Genomic DNA, 14613 nt, shown 5'->3' on the forward strand with positions numbered 1-14613 from the left:
TGAGCTGTGATGTCACAGCACTCTACCAAGGGCCACATAGTGAGACTCTGTCTCAAAAAGAAAAAATATGTGATTGCTATCAGTTGATAACTGAAGTGGCTTAGTGAAACTGTTGCATCAGCTTCTTCTCTTTTTTGCTTAGCAGCAAGCTGATATAAGAAGCATTTGACTTTCCCTGGGAGACAGGCTTATCACTAGGGATATGATTTGGCCCTTAAGATACGGTTTTGAGGGCAGTGCCTGTGGCTCAAAGGAGTAGGGTACCGGCCCCATATGCTGGAGGTGGCGGGTTCAAACCCAGCCCTGGCCAAAAACTGCAAAAAAAAAAAAATAATAATAATAATAATAAAAAGATAAGGTTTGGGGCAGGAACTGAGGCCTGAAGCTCACACCCCCTCTTTCTGCTCAAAAAATTTTCCAAGGCTGTAAAAGCAAACAGACTAAAAGAGTTTAGTCTATTGGACTGACAAATGTAAAAGAAAACAATTTACATTTCCTTTTCATTTCTTTCTGAAAAGAGAACGCTGTGTGGGGTACCTATTAGCAAGAGTTCTCAGAGAGGACTTAACTGTTGCTAAGCGAAACTGTGGAGATATTTATTTCTGTTACCATAGCAAAGCTGTTCAGGTGGCTGAGGCAGGAGAATCACTTGAGCCCAGGAGTTCAAGGCTACAGTGAGCTACGACTGTCCCACTACACTCCAGCCTGAGTAACAGAGTGAGACCCTATCTTTAATATAATATACATGCATATATAATATGTGTATATAATATATACATATATATTATATAATACATATATAATTATGTTATTTATATTATAAACAACATACATACATGTTTATAATTATATACACATATACAATTATAATATGCATATATACATATAATATAAATATATACATACATAATTATACATTATAATTATAATATATAATGTATACTATATATTATTATAATATATAATTAATATACATATACAATATATGTGTGTGTGTGAGAGCAAGACCCCATCTCAAAAAAAAATTCACTAAAATAGAAAGATATAAAATTAATACAAATGTCAACAGCTTTCACATAAACAAATCATAAAATATGAAAGGGCACAATGGTAGGAAAACCTCTTTTACAACAGCAATAAAGAATATTTAATACTTAGAAATAAACTTAAAAAGTACATAAATCTCTACAAAGAAAAATTTGAAATATCCCTACATAAAAGTAGACTTAAAAAAATACACCTGGACAGAATGACTCAACATTATAAAGATGCCCATTATGCCTAAGTTAATTTACAAATTTAAAACAATCACACTAAAAACACCAACTTTTAAAAAAGAGACATAGTGATACTGAAGTTCACCATGGTGAAGTTCACATGGTGAACTGAAGCTAAACAGAAAAACAAATATGCAGAAATAGCCACAAGGAAACACCAAAAAAGAAAATCAATGACTACTTGCCTTCTCAGACTTGAAAACACATTATGAAGTCTCTAAAATTAAAACTGTGGTACTGACTGACACATAGAAAGCCTAGAAATAAACTCAAGTACAGAAGAAAGAGCCAAATGGGTTTTTTTGGGTTTTTTTTGAGACAAGGTCTCAAGCTGTCACCCTGAGTAGAGGGCCATAGTGTCACAGCTCATAGCAACCTCCAACTGTTGGGCTTAAGCGATTCCCTTGCCTGAGCCTCCCAAGTAGCTGGGATTATAGGCGCCCGCCACAACACCTGGCCATTTTGTTGTTGTTACAGTTGTTGCTGTTGTCATTGTTGTTTTAGCTGGCCCAGGCTGGTTTCAAACCTGCCAGTCTGAGTTGTATGTGGCTGGCACCCTACCCACTGAGCCACTGCCCCAAATGGATTTTTAAAGTAAATGATGCTGGAACCACTGGGTAATTTGGAAAAGTCATTTGGGAAAACATAAAATTAGATCTATACCTAATGTCATTCTTAAAAACAAACTCCAATTGGATTAAAAATCTAAATATAGGCTGTACAAGAAAGTTCATACCTGTAATTCTAGCACTTTGGGAGGCCGAGGAGTTTGAAACCAACCTGAGCACAAAGTGAGACCCTGTCTCTACAAAAAATAGAAAAATGAGCCAGGCAAGGTGGCACACACTGTAGTCTCAGCTACAGGTGACTACAGATGGCTGCAGCAAGGATCTCTTGAGCCCAGAAGTTCGAAGTTGCAATCAGCTATGATTGTCCCCCTATACTCTACCCTGAGTATCAGAGTGAGACCCTATCTTTAATACATACATGTGTTGTGTACATCTCTGCTACTTGCACAAAATAAAGATAAGGAAGATAAGTCAGAAATGAATGAGATTGGTTATATACAAGGAATGAGTGCAATTGGTAAAAAAAAAAAAGTGGGAAAGGAATGAGAAATAGGGATGAACCCGTAACACTTCTGAAATTTGGCTCAGCGCCTGTGGCTCAAGCGGCTAAGGCGCCAGCCACATACACCTAAGGTGGCGGGTTCGAATCCCCAGCCCGGACCCGCCGAACAACAATGACGGCTGCAACCAAAAAATGGCCAGGCGTTGTGGCGGGCGCCTGTGGTCCCAGCTACTTGGGAGGCAGAGGCAGGAGACTCGCTTGAGCCCAGGAGTTGGAGGTTGCTGTGAGCGCGATGCCATGGCACTCTACCCAGGGGGACAGCTTGAGGCTCCATCTCAAAAAAAAAAAAAAAACAAAGAAAACACTTCTGAAATTTTATCTAACTCTGACTTTTTTTTTTTTGAAACAGAGTCTCACTTTGTTGTCCTTGGTAGAGTGCTATGGCGTCATAGTTCATAACAACCTCAAACTCTGGCTCAGCGCCTATAGCACAGTGGTTATGGTGCCAGCCACGTGCACCAAGTGTGGAGGGCGCAAACCCGGCCCAGGGCCAACTAAACAACAAAGACAACTGCAACCAAAGTACAAATAGCTGGGCGTTGTGGTGGGCACCTGTAATCCCAGCTACTTGGAAGGCTGAAGCAAGAGAATTGCTTAAGCCCAAGAGCTGGAGGTTGCTGTGAGCTGTGACGCCACAGCACTCTACCCAGGGTGACAGCTTGAGACTCTGTCTCACAAAACAAACAAGCAACAAAAACCCTCATCTTAGGCTCCCGCCCTGGGTTGGGGTCCCCTTGGAACCCAGACACATCTCTATATACCACTTTATCCAGCAAAAGCAGAATGTACATTCTCATCAAGCTTATATGGAATACTTACAAGATAGAACATATTCTGGGCATAAATAAATTTAATAATAAATTTAAAAGACGGCTTGGTGCCTGTAGCTCAAGCAGCTAAGGTGCCAGCCACATACACCAGAGCTGGTAGGTTCAAATCCAGCCCAGACCCGCCAAACAACAATGACAACTACAAACAAAAAATAGCCAGGTGTTGTGGCAGGCAACTATAGTCCCAGCTACTCAGGAGGCTGAGGCAAGAGAATCGCCTAAGCCCAGGAGTTGGACGTTGCTGTGAGCTGTGTGACACCATGGCACTCTACTGAGGGCGATAAAGTGAGACTCTGTCTCTACAAAAAAAAGAAAAATTATCTTCCATGAAGTTGGTCCTGGTGCCAAAAAGGTTGGAGACCACTAGTCTAAGAAATGCATTGTTAGGTGATTCTGTCATCATATGAATATCACAAAGTGTACTTAAACCTAGATGGCATAGGCTACCACATGGTATGACCTACTTCTCCTGGGCTACAAACTTGTATAGCACATTACTGTACTGCATACTGCAGATAACTGTAGCATAAATATATCTAAACAAAGAAAGGATGGTAAAAGTAAGCTATAAAAGATAAAAAGTGGTATACCACTTTAGAATGAATAGAGTTTGCAGGACTGGAAGTTGCTCTGGGTAAGGCACTGAGTGAGTGGTAAGTGTACGTGAAGGCCCAGGACATAACTGTAAACTACTACAGACTCTGAATAAACATGGCACAGTATACTTATACCACAGCAAATTTATTATAATGTTTCTTTCTTCAGTAATAAATTATTAAGCTTAGCTTACTATAACATTTTCATTTTATAAACTTTTTTTTTTTTTTGAGACAGTGTCATTATGTCAACCTCGGTAGAGTGCTGGGCCATCACAGCTCACAGCAACCTTAAACTCTTGGGCGAAAGTGATTCTCTTGCTTCAGCCTCCCAAGCAGCTGATACTATAGGCACCCACCACAAGACCTGGATATTTTTTATTGCAGTTGTCATTGTTGTTTAGCTGGCCCGGGCTGGGTTTGAACCCACCATCCCAGGTGCATATGGCTGGCACCCTTAACCACTGAGCTACGGGCACTGAGCCATCATTTTATAAACTTTTTAATTTTTTAAACTTTGTTTAAAACCACAAATGCATTATATAGCTATATAAAAGTATTTACCTTCTCCAGATCCTTTTCCTATAAAGTGTCCATAAAGTTCACGTGCAATTTAAAATAGTTGTAACTGGCTAGACATGGTGGCTAACGTCTGCAATCCCAGCACTCTGGGAGGGCAGGGAATGTGAATCACCTGAGTTCACAGGATTGAGACCAGCCTAAGCTAGACGGAGACCCCTCTCTAAAAATAGCTGGGCGCTGTGGTGGGCCGGAGTAGTCCCAGCTACTCCGGAAGCTGTTGGTCCATAGTTTCTCTAGAAGAGAAAGTTGTGTTCTTTGGTTGATTAAACTAAAATCTACCACTGCTGTCCAAAGAAGGTTTAGAACTCACTACCAGAAAGAAGCACCACATGGGAATTCCATATCCAAGTGCATGAAAAAATGTAAAGACACAAGTTCTGTCAATGATAAACCACAGTCTGATCGGCCACATATTAGTGAAAAAACTACATCATGTGTAGCAGAAACTTTGAGACAAGTCCAAGAAAGTCATTAAGACTGGCATCACTAGAGCTGAGGCTTTCAAAGTCTATACTGTGCATAAGATTCTGCAGACAAAACTTCACAGGAAAGCATACAAAATTCAAGTGCATCAAATGCTGTTAGAAGAGGATGATCATGCATGTCTGACTTTCTGCCACCAGTTCATTGAAATTAGCAAAAATGATGCCTTTTGAGTAATTTCACGTTCTCCGATGAAGCAATATTCCACATTAGTGGCAAGGTCAACAGGCATAATTGCTGTCTGGGGGGAACTGAAAATCTACAAGTCTGTTGAACATGAAAGAGATTCTCCCAAAGTTAGTATTTAGTGTTCTTTGGGAAAAAAATTGAGTCATAAGGCTATTCTCTTTTGAAGATGTGTTGTTAATGGTGATAGCTATTTAGAAATGCTACAAAATTACTTTACTCTTTAGCTTGAAAAATTAGGACTGATAAAGAATACAGCATTTGAACACGATGGTGCACCTTATCATTTTGCTTTGCATGTTAGACAGTTTCTACGTGAGAAATTCCCTCACAGACAGGTTAGAAGGTGTGGACCACTCTTTTGACCTCCATGTTCTCCAGCTTTGACTCCACTGGATTTCTTTCTATGGGGACACATGAAAACTAATGTTCAACCAAACCTTGATCTTTAGAAGACTTGCAAATTATGATAACTGATGTGATTGCTGATATTATTGAAAACTAGCTGGAAAATGTTTTTGGAGTCTGAGTGTGGTGGCTCACACCTGTAATCCCAGCATTTGGGAGGCTGAGGCAGGTGGAATGCCTGAGCGCAGGAGTTTGAGACCAGCCTGAGCAAGAGTGAGACCCCGCCTCTAAAAGCCAGGCGTTGTGGTAGGCGCCTGTAGTCCCAGCTACTTGGGAGCCTGAGGCAAGAGAATCACTTGAGCCCAAGAGTTTGAGGTTGCTGTGAGCTAAGACACCATGGCACTCTACTGAGGTTGATCAAGTGAGACTCTGCCTCAAAAAAAATAAAAATAAAAAAAAGAACAGAAAAGAAAATGTTTTTGGAGAACTACAGAATCATATTACCCTTCGTATTAGTAATGATGGTGGATCGCTTCTAGGCCTTTTGGCTAAGATCAAGTGTAGTAATGATGGTGGACATGTTGACAATTAACAAGAACAATAAAAATGTACATGTTTCTTCTTTTTAATCCTTTTTTACAGATTCCTTCTATCACATATACTTACAAAGTTACAACTATTTTAAATTGCACATGAACTTTATGGACATCCTACATAAACCTTTTTTTATTATTAAAAGTTTTTTGTTTGTTTGTTTTATTTTTTAAACTTTTTTGTTAAAAACTAAGACACAGGCTCGGTGCCTGTGGCTCAAGCAGCTAAGGTGCCAGCCACACACACCTGAGCTGGCGGGTTCGAAGCCAGCCCGGGCCGCCAAACGACAATGGCTGCAACCAAAAAATAGCTGGGAGTTGTGGCAGGAGCCTGTAGTCCCAGCTACTTGAGAGGCAGAGGCAGGAGACTCACTTGAGCCCAGGAGTTGGAGGTTGCTATGAGCTGTGATGCCACAGCACTCTACCCAGAGGGACAGCTTGAGGTTCTGTCTCAAAAAAAATAAAAAATAAGACACAAATATAAGTCTAGCCCTATTATAGGGGTCAGAATCATTACTGTCACCATCTTACCAAATGCATCAAGAACATACATCAGGGAAAGGACAATCCATTAAATAAATTATACTGAGAAAACCAGGTAGCCATAAGCAGAAGGAAGAAACTTGTCCCCTATCTTTCACCATATGCGAAAGTCAAATAAACATAGATTAAAGACTTAAAGGTAAGCAAAACTACTAGAAAAAGAATTGGGGAAATGCTTCATGACAATCGTCTGGGCAAAGATTTTTTAGATAAGACCACAAAAGCACAGCAACAAAGACAAAAACAGACAAATGAAATTACATCAAGCAAAAGAATTCAAACAACAAAAAATAAAATAATCTGATTTAAAAATGGGCAAATGCACTTCTGAGGTTTATCTTACAAGGGTACAAGTGAATCTTTCTAAGAGCAGAATGTGAACGTTTTAAAATAATAACTAAGAAAATGACATGAAGGCTATGGTAACCAGTTTGATGGAAGTGTTTCGGATTGTGTGTGAAAACCCCACACTGTACTCCAGAATTGCATTAATGTACATAGTTACCATTCAATAAAAAAAAAAGAAAAAGAAAAAAAATGGGCAAATGATCTGAACAGACACTTCGCAAAAGAAGACATGCAAATAGCCAAGAATTATATGAAAAAATCACTAATCATTAGGGAAATTCAAACCAAAACCACAATGAGATATGATCTCACCCCAGTAAAAACGGGTATTATCAAAAAGACAATAAAAAAAAAAAGGATACTGGCAAAGATGATAGTATGCTGAAAAAGTAAATTAGTACATCCATCATAGAAAATAGTATCATGGTTCCTCAAAAAACTAAAAATAGAACTACCATGTGAACCAGCAATCCCACTGCTGGGTACCTGTTTAAAGAAAGGCAATCGGCTCGGCGCCTGTGGCTCAAGCGGCTAGGGCGCCAGCCACATACACCTAAGGTGGTGGGTTCAAATCCCCAGCCCGGGCCCGCCAAACAACAATGATGGCTGCAACCAAAAAATGGCCAGGCGTTGTGGCGGGCGCCTGTGGTCCCAGCTACTTGGGAGGCTGAGGCAGGAGACTCGCTTAAGCCCAGGAGTTGACGGTTGTTGTGAGCATGATGCCAGGGCACTCTACCCAGAGGGACAGCTTGAGGCTCTGTCTCAAAAAAAAAAAGAAAGGCAATCAGTGTATCAAAGTGGTACCTCTACTCCCATGTTTACATTAAATGAAGTATTATTCACAATAGCCAAAATATGGAATCAATTTAAATATACATCAATGGATGAATGGATAAATACAAGGTGATGTATATATACACACTGAAATAGTATTTAGCCATAATAAAGAAAAAATTCTGCTGGGTATGGTGGCTCATGCCTGTAATCCTAGCACTTTGGGAGGCTCAGGCAAGTGGACTGCCTGAGCTCAGGAGTTCAAGACCAGCTTGAGCAAGAGTGAAACCCCGTCTCTAAAAATAGCTGGGTGTTGTGGCAGGCACCTGTTGTCCCAGCTACTCAGGAGGCTGAGGCAAGAGGACTGCTTGAGCCTAGAAGTTTGAGGTTGTTGTGAGCTATGACACTATGGCACTCTACTGAGGGCAACAAAGTGAGACTCTGTCTCAAAAAAAGAAAAAATCCTGTCATTTGCAGCCACACAGATGTAATTGGAAGTCATTACGTTGAGTGAAATAAGCCAGGTGAAGACACATAAATATCACATGTTCTCACTCATATGTGGGAGTTGAACAAGCAGATCTCATGGAGATTTTACCAGAAGGATGGGGTAGCATGAAGACAGGTTGGTTAAGGGGCATAAAAATACAATTTGAGAAAAGGAAAAAGTTCAATAGCACAGGTAGTAGTAATTACAGTAGACAGTAATTTATTGTATATTTCAAAATAGCTAGAAGAGAAGACTTAGAATGCTCCCAACACAAAGAAATAACTATTTGAGGTGATGGCTATCCTAATTACCCTTATTTGAACATCACACATTGTATGCATTATCAAAATATCACATGTATCCCATAAATACATATAATTATTAGGTAGCAATAAAAAACTGAAAAAAAAATCAGAGTCTTCCATCTCCCTATCTTGTCTCACTGAAAGGTCTTCAGGGGCAATAACATGCATGAAGCTGTCATCTCCAATGACAGCAATGCCTTCTTCTGGGATACTTCCTAAAGGATGTGCCAAAGCTTCATTTTACAGTTAAGTTTTTTTTTTTATAAGTAGGAATACACTCTAAAATAATAATAAAAAGTATAGTATAGTAAGTACATGAGTCAGGAACATGGTCATTTATTATCAAGTATTATATTAACTTTGTTTCCATGTAGGATCTCCCAGTTCCTGACTTTCAGTTTGTGTTCTCACCAAAAATCACAGAGTGCCTTGCTACAGGTTTTTCCCAGCAGGCTTGAACTCAAACTAAGGCCTCGAACATTCTTAGGCACTGATAAAAGTATCTGAGTTGTTGCTCAAAAACACATAATCAGCAATGAACACATAGAACTTAAAATAAAAAACACAATGCCATCCACAATGGCACCCCCTCCCAAAATGAAACAAGTAGGCGTAAATCTAACAAACTATGTGCAAGAGCTATATGAGGAAAACTATAAAACTCTACAAGAGTTATCAAAGAACCAAATCAGTGAAGTGATATTCCATATTCATAACAGTCAATACTGTCAAGATGTTAATGCTTCCCAACTTGATCTATAAATTCAACACTATCCAAATCAACCTGCCAGCATGTTATTTTGTGGATACTAATAACCTGATTCTAAAGCTTACAGGAAGCGACAAAAGACTAAGAAATGGGGAGATGTTGGGTAAAAGGTAAAATGGTTTCACTTATGCAAGATGAGTAAGTTCTGAAGATCAAATATACAGCATAGTGACTAAGTAAAGTTCATCTGAAATGTGCTTAGAGTAGATCTTAAATGTTCTCATCACACATACACAAAAATAGTAACTGTGAGATAATGAAAATGTTAATTAGTTTGATTGTGGTGCTTCACAATGTATACATGTATCAACACTCCTGTTGTAAATATATACATGTCAATTATACTTCAATAAAGTATGTGTGGCGAGACGATCTAGAATAGTCAGTCCAATCTTAAAGAACAACTACGAGGACTCACACGGCCCAATTTCAAAACTTCTTATTAAAGCTATATTGGTGAAAAATCAAAAAGACCAAGGGAACAGAATAGAACGCAGAAAGAGGTCTGTGTAAATAGTCAACTAATCTGTGACAAAGAAGCAAAGGTAACACAATGAAGCAAAGACAGTCTTTTTAACAAATGGTGCTGTAACTGGATATCCATGTGCAAAAGAATGAACCTAGACTAAAACCTTACACTCTTTCGCAAAAAATAACTCAAAATGAATAATAGACCTAAATGTAAAATCCAAAACTATAAAATTCTTAGTAGTATAGCAGAAACTATAAAATTCCTAGATAGTATAGCAGAAAACCAAGATGACTTTGGGTACAGCAATGACCTTTTAAGGAGCAACCCATGAAACAAAAAACTGATAAGCTCGACTTGATTGTAATGAAAAATCTGTGCTCTACTTAAGACACTGTCAAGAGATTGTGAACACAAACCACAGACGGGGAGAAAACATTTGCAAAACATATATCTAAAACAGAATTATCGTCCAAAATACACAAAAAAACTCTTAAAATTCAACCATAAGAAAACAAACCACCTGATTAAAAACTAGAAAAAATATCTCAAAGGACACCTCACCAAATAAAACAGACAATGGCAAATAAGCATATAAATAGATGCTCATCATATGTCATTAGAGAATTGCAAATTAAAACAATGACATACCATGTTGGCTGGGCACGGTAGCTCATGCCTATAATCCCAGCACTTTGGGAAGCTGAGGCAGGAGGATCACTTGAGGCCAGGAGTTGCAGACCAGCCTGGGCAACATACCAAGACCCCGTCTCTACAAAAAACAAAAAAATTAGCCAGGTATCGTGGCATGTGCCTATAGTCCTAGCTACCCAGGAGGTTGAACCAAAAGGATCACATAAGCCCAGGAATTTGAGGTTACAGTGAACTATTATTAGGCTACTGCACTCCAACCTGGGCAAAAGAGTGAAACCCTGTCTCTAAAAACAAACCAAAAAAATCCCCAGTGACATACAACTATATGCCTACTAGAATGGCTAAAATCCAGAACACTGACAACACCAAATGCTGGCAAGGATACAGAGCAATAGGCACTCTCAGTTACTGCCAGTGTGAATGTAAAATGATGCAACCACTTTGGAAGATAGCTTCTTACAAAACTAAACAACTTTGTCAAATCCAGTGTCCTAAAGCACTTCCAGTATGGTTTAAGAGCTTAATAATTTTAGGCCTTACATTTAGGTTGTTGATCCATTTTGAGTTAATTTTTATATATGGTGTTGTGTTAAGTGTCCAATTTTGTTTTTTGCATGTGGATATCCAGTTTTACCAGCATCATTTGTTGAAAAGACTGTCCTTTCGCCATGAAATGGCCTCAGCACTCTTATCAAAGATCACTCGGCCATATAGCTGAAGGTTTATTTCTGGGCTTTCTGTTCTACTTCATTGGCATATATACAGAGTGGCCGTAAAGTTCATGTGCAATTTAAAATACCTTAGTTAAAATAACCTTATGGCCACCCGGTATATGTGTCTTTATGCCAGTAAGTACTACACTGTTTTAATTAGTGGAATTTTGTGGTAAGTTTTGAAATCAGGAAGTTTGAGTGCTATCACTTTGTTCTTTTTCAACATTTGGCTATTCAGGATACCCTGAGATTTCACATGAGCTTTAGGATGGGTTCTTCTATTTCTACACAAAATGTTGTTGAGATTTCAAATGGGGATTGTACTGAATCCCCAGATTGCTTTCCATGATATTGACATCTTACTATCAAGTCTTCCAGTCCACACACATAGGGTATGTTTCCATTTGTTTGTCTTCTTTTATTTCTTTCAGCAATGCTTTAAATTGTCATTGCCCAACTTTTCCACCTCCTTGGTTAATTTTGCTAAGTATTTTATTCTTTTTAGTGCTATTGTAAGTGAAATTGTTTTCAACATACCCTTTTCAAATTCCTCAAAATGCAACTGATTTGTGTGTGTTGACTTTATATCCTGCTACTTTGCTAAATTCCTCTATTAGTTCTAACAGTTTTCTTGTGGAGCCTTCAGAATTTTTTACATATAAACTCATATCTGTGAAGAGAGAATATTTTATTTCTGACTTTTTCCAATTTGGATGCCTTTTACTTCTTTTCCATGCTTTGGGTAGACCTTCCTTTACTATGCTGAATAGAAGTGGTGAAGACATGCAGCCTTGTCTTGTTCCTCACCATGCAGGAAGAGTTCTCAGTCTTTCCCCATTGCACAGCATATTGGCTGGAGGGCTTTCATACACGGCTTTTATTATGTTGAGGTTTCCGTGTATTCCTTATTTATTGAGTGTTTTTATCACAGTGTTGAATTTTGCCAAATGTGCTTTCTCCATCAACTGAGATGATTTGGGGTGGGGGGGTTCCTTCATAATGTTAATGTGTTGCATTACACTGTCTTGAACATGTATTTCATGTCTTGAACCACACTTACATTTCAGGAGTAAAAGCCATTTGGTCATGATGTATAATCCTTTTAAAATGCTGCTGAGTTTGATTTACTAGCATTTTATTGAGATTTTTTGCATCACATATGTAAAGAATACTGCAGGTTTAGTGTCTTTGGCTTTGGATAAAGATGGCTTCACAGAATGAATTCCCTTCAATTTCTTAGAAATGTTTGCGAAGGATTGGTTTTAATTCTTTAAATGTTTAGTAGGATTTACCAGTGACACCATCAGATCAAATATTTGAAAGCCTACTCTGTATGAAGCATTATTATTCAACCTAGAAATATATTATTGGTAAATAAGAAAAAAAAAAACCCTGTTCAATGCAAACAACCTAAGTGCCCATTGACAGATGAATGGATAAAGAAAACATCAAACACACACACACACACACACACACACATTCACTCTCTGAAGAATATTAATTGAGCCTTAAAAAAGAAGAAAAATCCTGCCATTTGTGAAAACATGGATGATCTTAGAGGACATTACAGTAAGTGAAACAAGGTAGACACAGAAAAGACTGTCTGCTATCACTTATATCTGGAATCTCATGTTTTTTTTTTTTAAAGACAAACTCATGGGCAGCACCTGTGGCTCAGTGAGTAGGGCGCCAGCTCCATATACGGAGGGTGGCAAGTTCAAACCCAGCCCCAGCCAAACTGCAACAACAACAAAAAATAACTGGGCTTTGTGGCGGGCGCCTATAGTCCTAGCTACTAGGGAGGCTGAGGCAAGAGAATCACTTACGCCCAAGAGCTAGAGGTTGCTGTGAGCTGTGACGCCACAGCACTGTACCAAGGGTGACAAAGTGAGACTCTGTCTCTAAAAAAAGAAATAAATAAAGACAAACTCATAGTAACACAAAGTAGAATGGTAGTTACTGGCAGCTGGCAGATGGGTAAAATGAGGAAATGTTGGTCAAAGACAACAAACCATCAATTATAAGATGAATAAGTTCTGGAGATCTGATGTACAATATGACTATAGTTAATACTGTACTGTATACCTGAAATTTCCTAAAATAAGTAGGTCTTAAGTGTTCTCACTACACATATAAAGACAATAGGTAACCACGTGAGATGAGTATGTTAATCAGCTTGATTATGGTAACCATTTCACAATGTATACATATGCCAATTCATGACATTGTTTACTTTAAATATATACAATTTTCGTTAATCATATCTCAATAAAGCGGGGAAGAAAACAGAGACCTAATGAAGCTTAGATGTTACTTAATATAGACAAAAATAATGCTGATAATAATGACCCCCTCATCCATATACTTATCTATATTATAAAGCCAGGTTAATCACTGCGATGATAAACAGTGACTAGCACAGTTGGGGGTGAGGAGTCAAGGAAGGTTTCAGGAAATTACATACAATAATAAAGCGAGGGGTAAGATACCTCATGCACACAAGCTGGGCTCACTGGGCACATGTGAAACGCAGGACTGGAAGTTGCTCTAAGTCAGTGAGTGAGTGAGTGGTGAGTAGTACTTGTGAAGGCTTAGGACATTACTGTACACTACTATAGACTTTATAAACACCATAAACTTAGGCTACACTAAATTAATAATATAACAAAGTAATAGTGCACTGGGTGTGGTGTCTCACGCCTGTAATCCCAGCACTGGGAGGCTCAGGAGGGAGAATTGCTTGAGCTCAGGAGTCCGAGATTTGCCTGAGCAAGAGTGAGACCTGACTCCTAAAAAAATAGAAAAACCCAGCCAGGTGCCAGGGCGAGTGCCTGTAATCCCAGTGGCTTCTGGAGGCAGAGGCAGTGGGATGCCCACAGCCCAAGTCTGAGGTTGCAGTGAGCTCTTATTACATACAATAATAAAGTGAGGGGTAGGATATCTCATGTACAAACAAGCTGGGCTTATTGGGCACTCTGCTCAGGGCATAGGGACTCTATCTCAACAAAATAAATAAATAAAATAAAGTAATAGTGCTACCACATATGACAGCTATGACATTACTAGGTGAAAGGAATTTTCAACTCCATCATAATATTTCTTTTTTTTTGAGACAGAGTCTTACTCTGTTGCCTGGGTAGAGAGTACAGTAGCATTATCATAGGTCATTGAAATCTCAAACTCCTGGGCTCAAGTGATCCTCTTGCCTCAGCCTCCCTAGTAGCTGGACTATAGAGACATGCCACCAACTCAGCTAATTTTTTTCTATTTTTGGTACAGATGGGGTCTTTCTCTTATTCAGGCTGGTCTTGAACTCCTGACCTCAAGCAATCCTCCTGCCTTGGCCTCCTAGAGTACTAGGAATATAGGCACAAGTCCATTATAATCTTATGGACTACCATTTCATATGTGGTCCATCACTAACTAAAATGTCATTATATAACATGTAACTTTAATTTATGACAGTAACAGCAAAAGGGGCAGATGGAGCTATTTAGCAGCAAAGTTTTTTTTTTTTTTTTT

General features: G+C 38.8%; 1 protein-coding gene and 1 pseudogene across 1 annotated transcript in view; one reads left to right on the plus strand and one right to left on the minus strand.

Moving 5' to 3' along the window:
- Positions 1–14613, minus strand: part of ZFAND4 (zinc finger AN1-type containing 4) — a 75530-nt gene that overhangs the window by 39647 nt on the left and 21270 nt on the right. The gene's annotated exons all lie outside the window — the stretch shown is intronic.
- LOC111722684 lies at positions 5962–6082 on the plus strand (annotated as a pseudogene).

Source organism: Otolemur garnettii, unplaced genomic scaffold (assembly GCF_000181295.1).
Source record: "Otolemur garnettii isolate 467f Iridium unplaced genomic scaffold, OtoGar3 scaffold00315, whole genome shotgun sequence".
Lineage (NCBI taxonomy): Eukaryota > Metazoa > Chordata > Mammalia > Primates > Galagidae > Otolemur > Otolemur garnettii.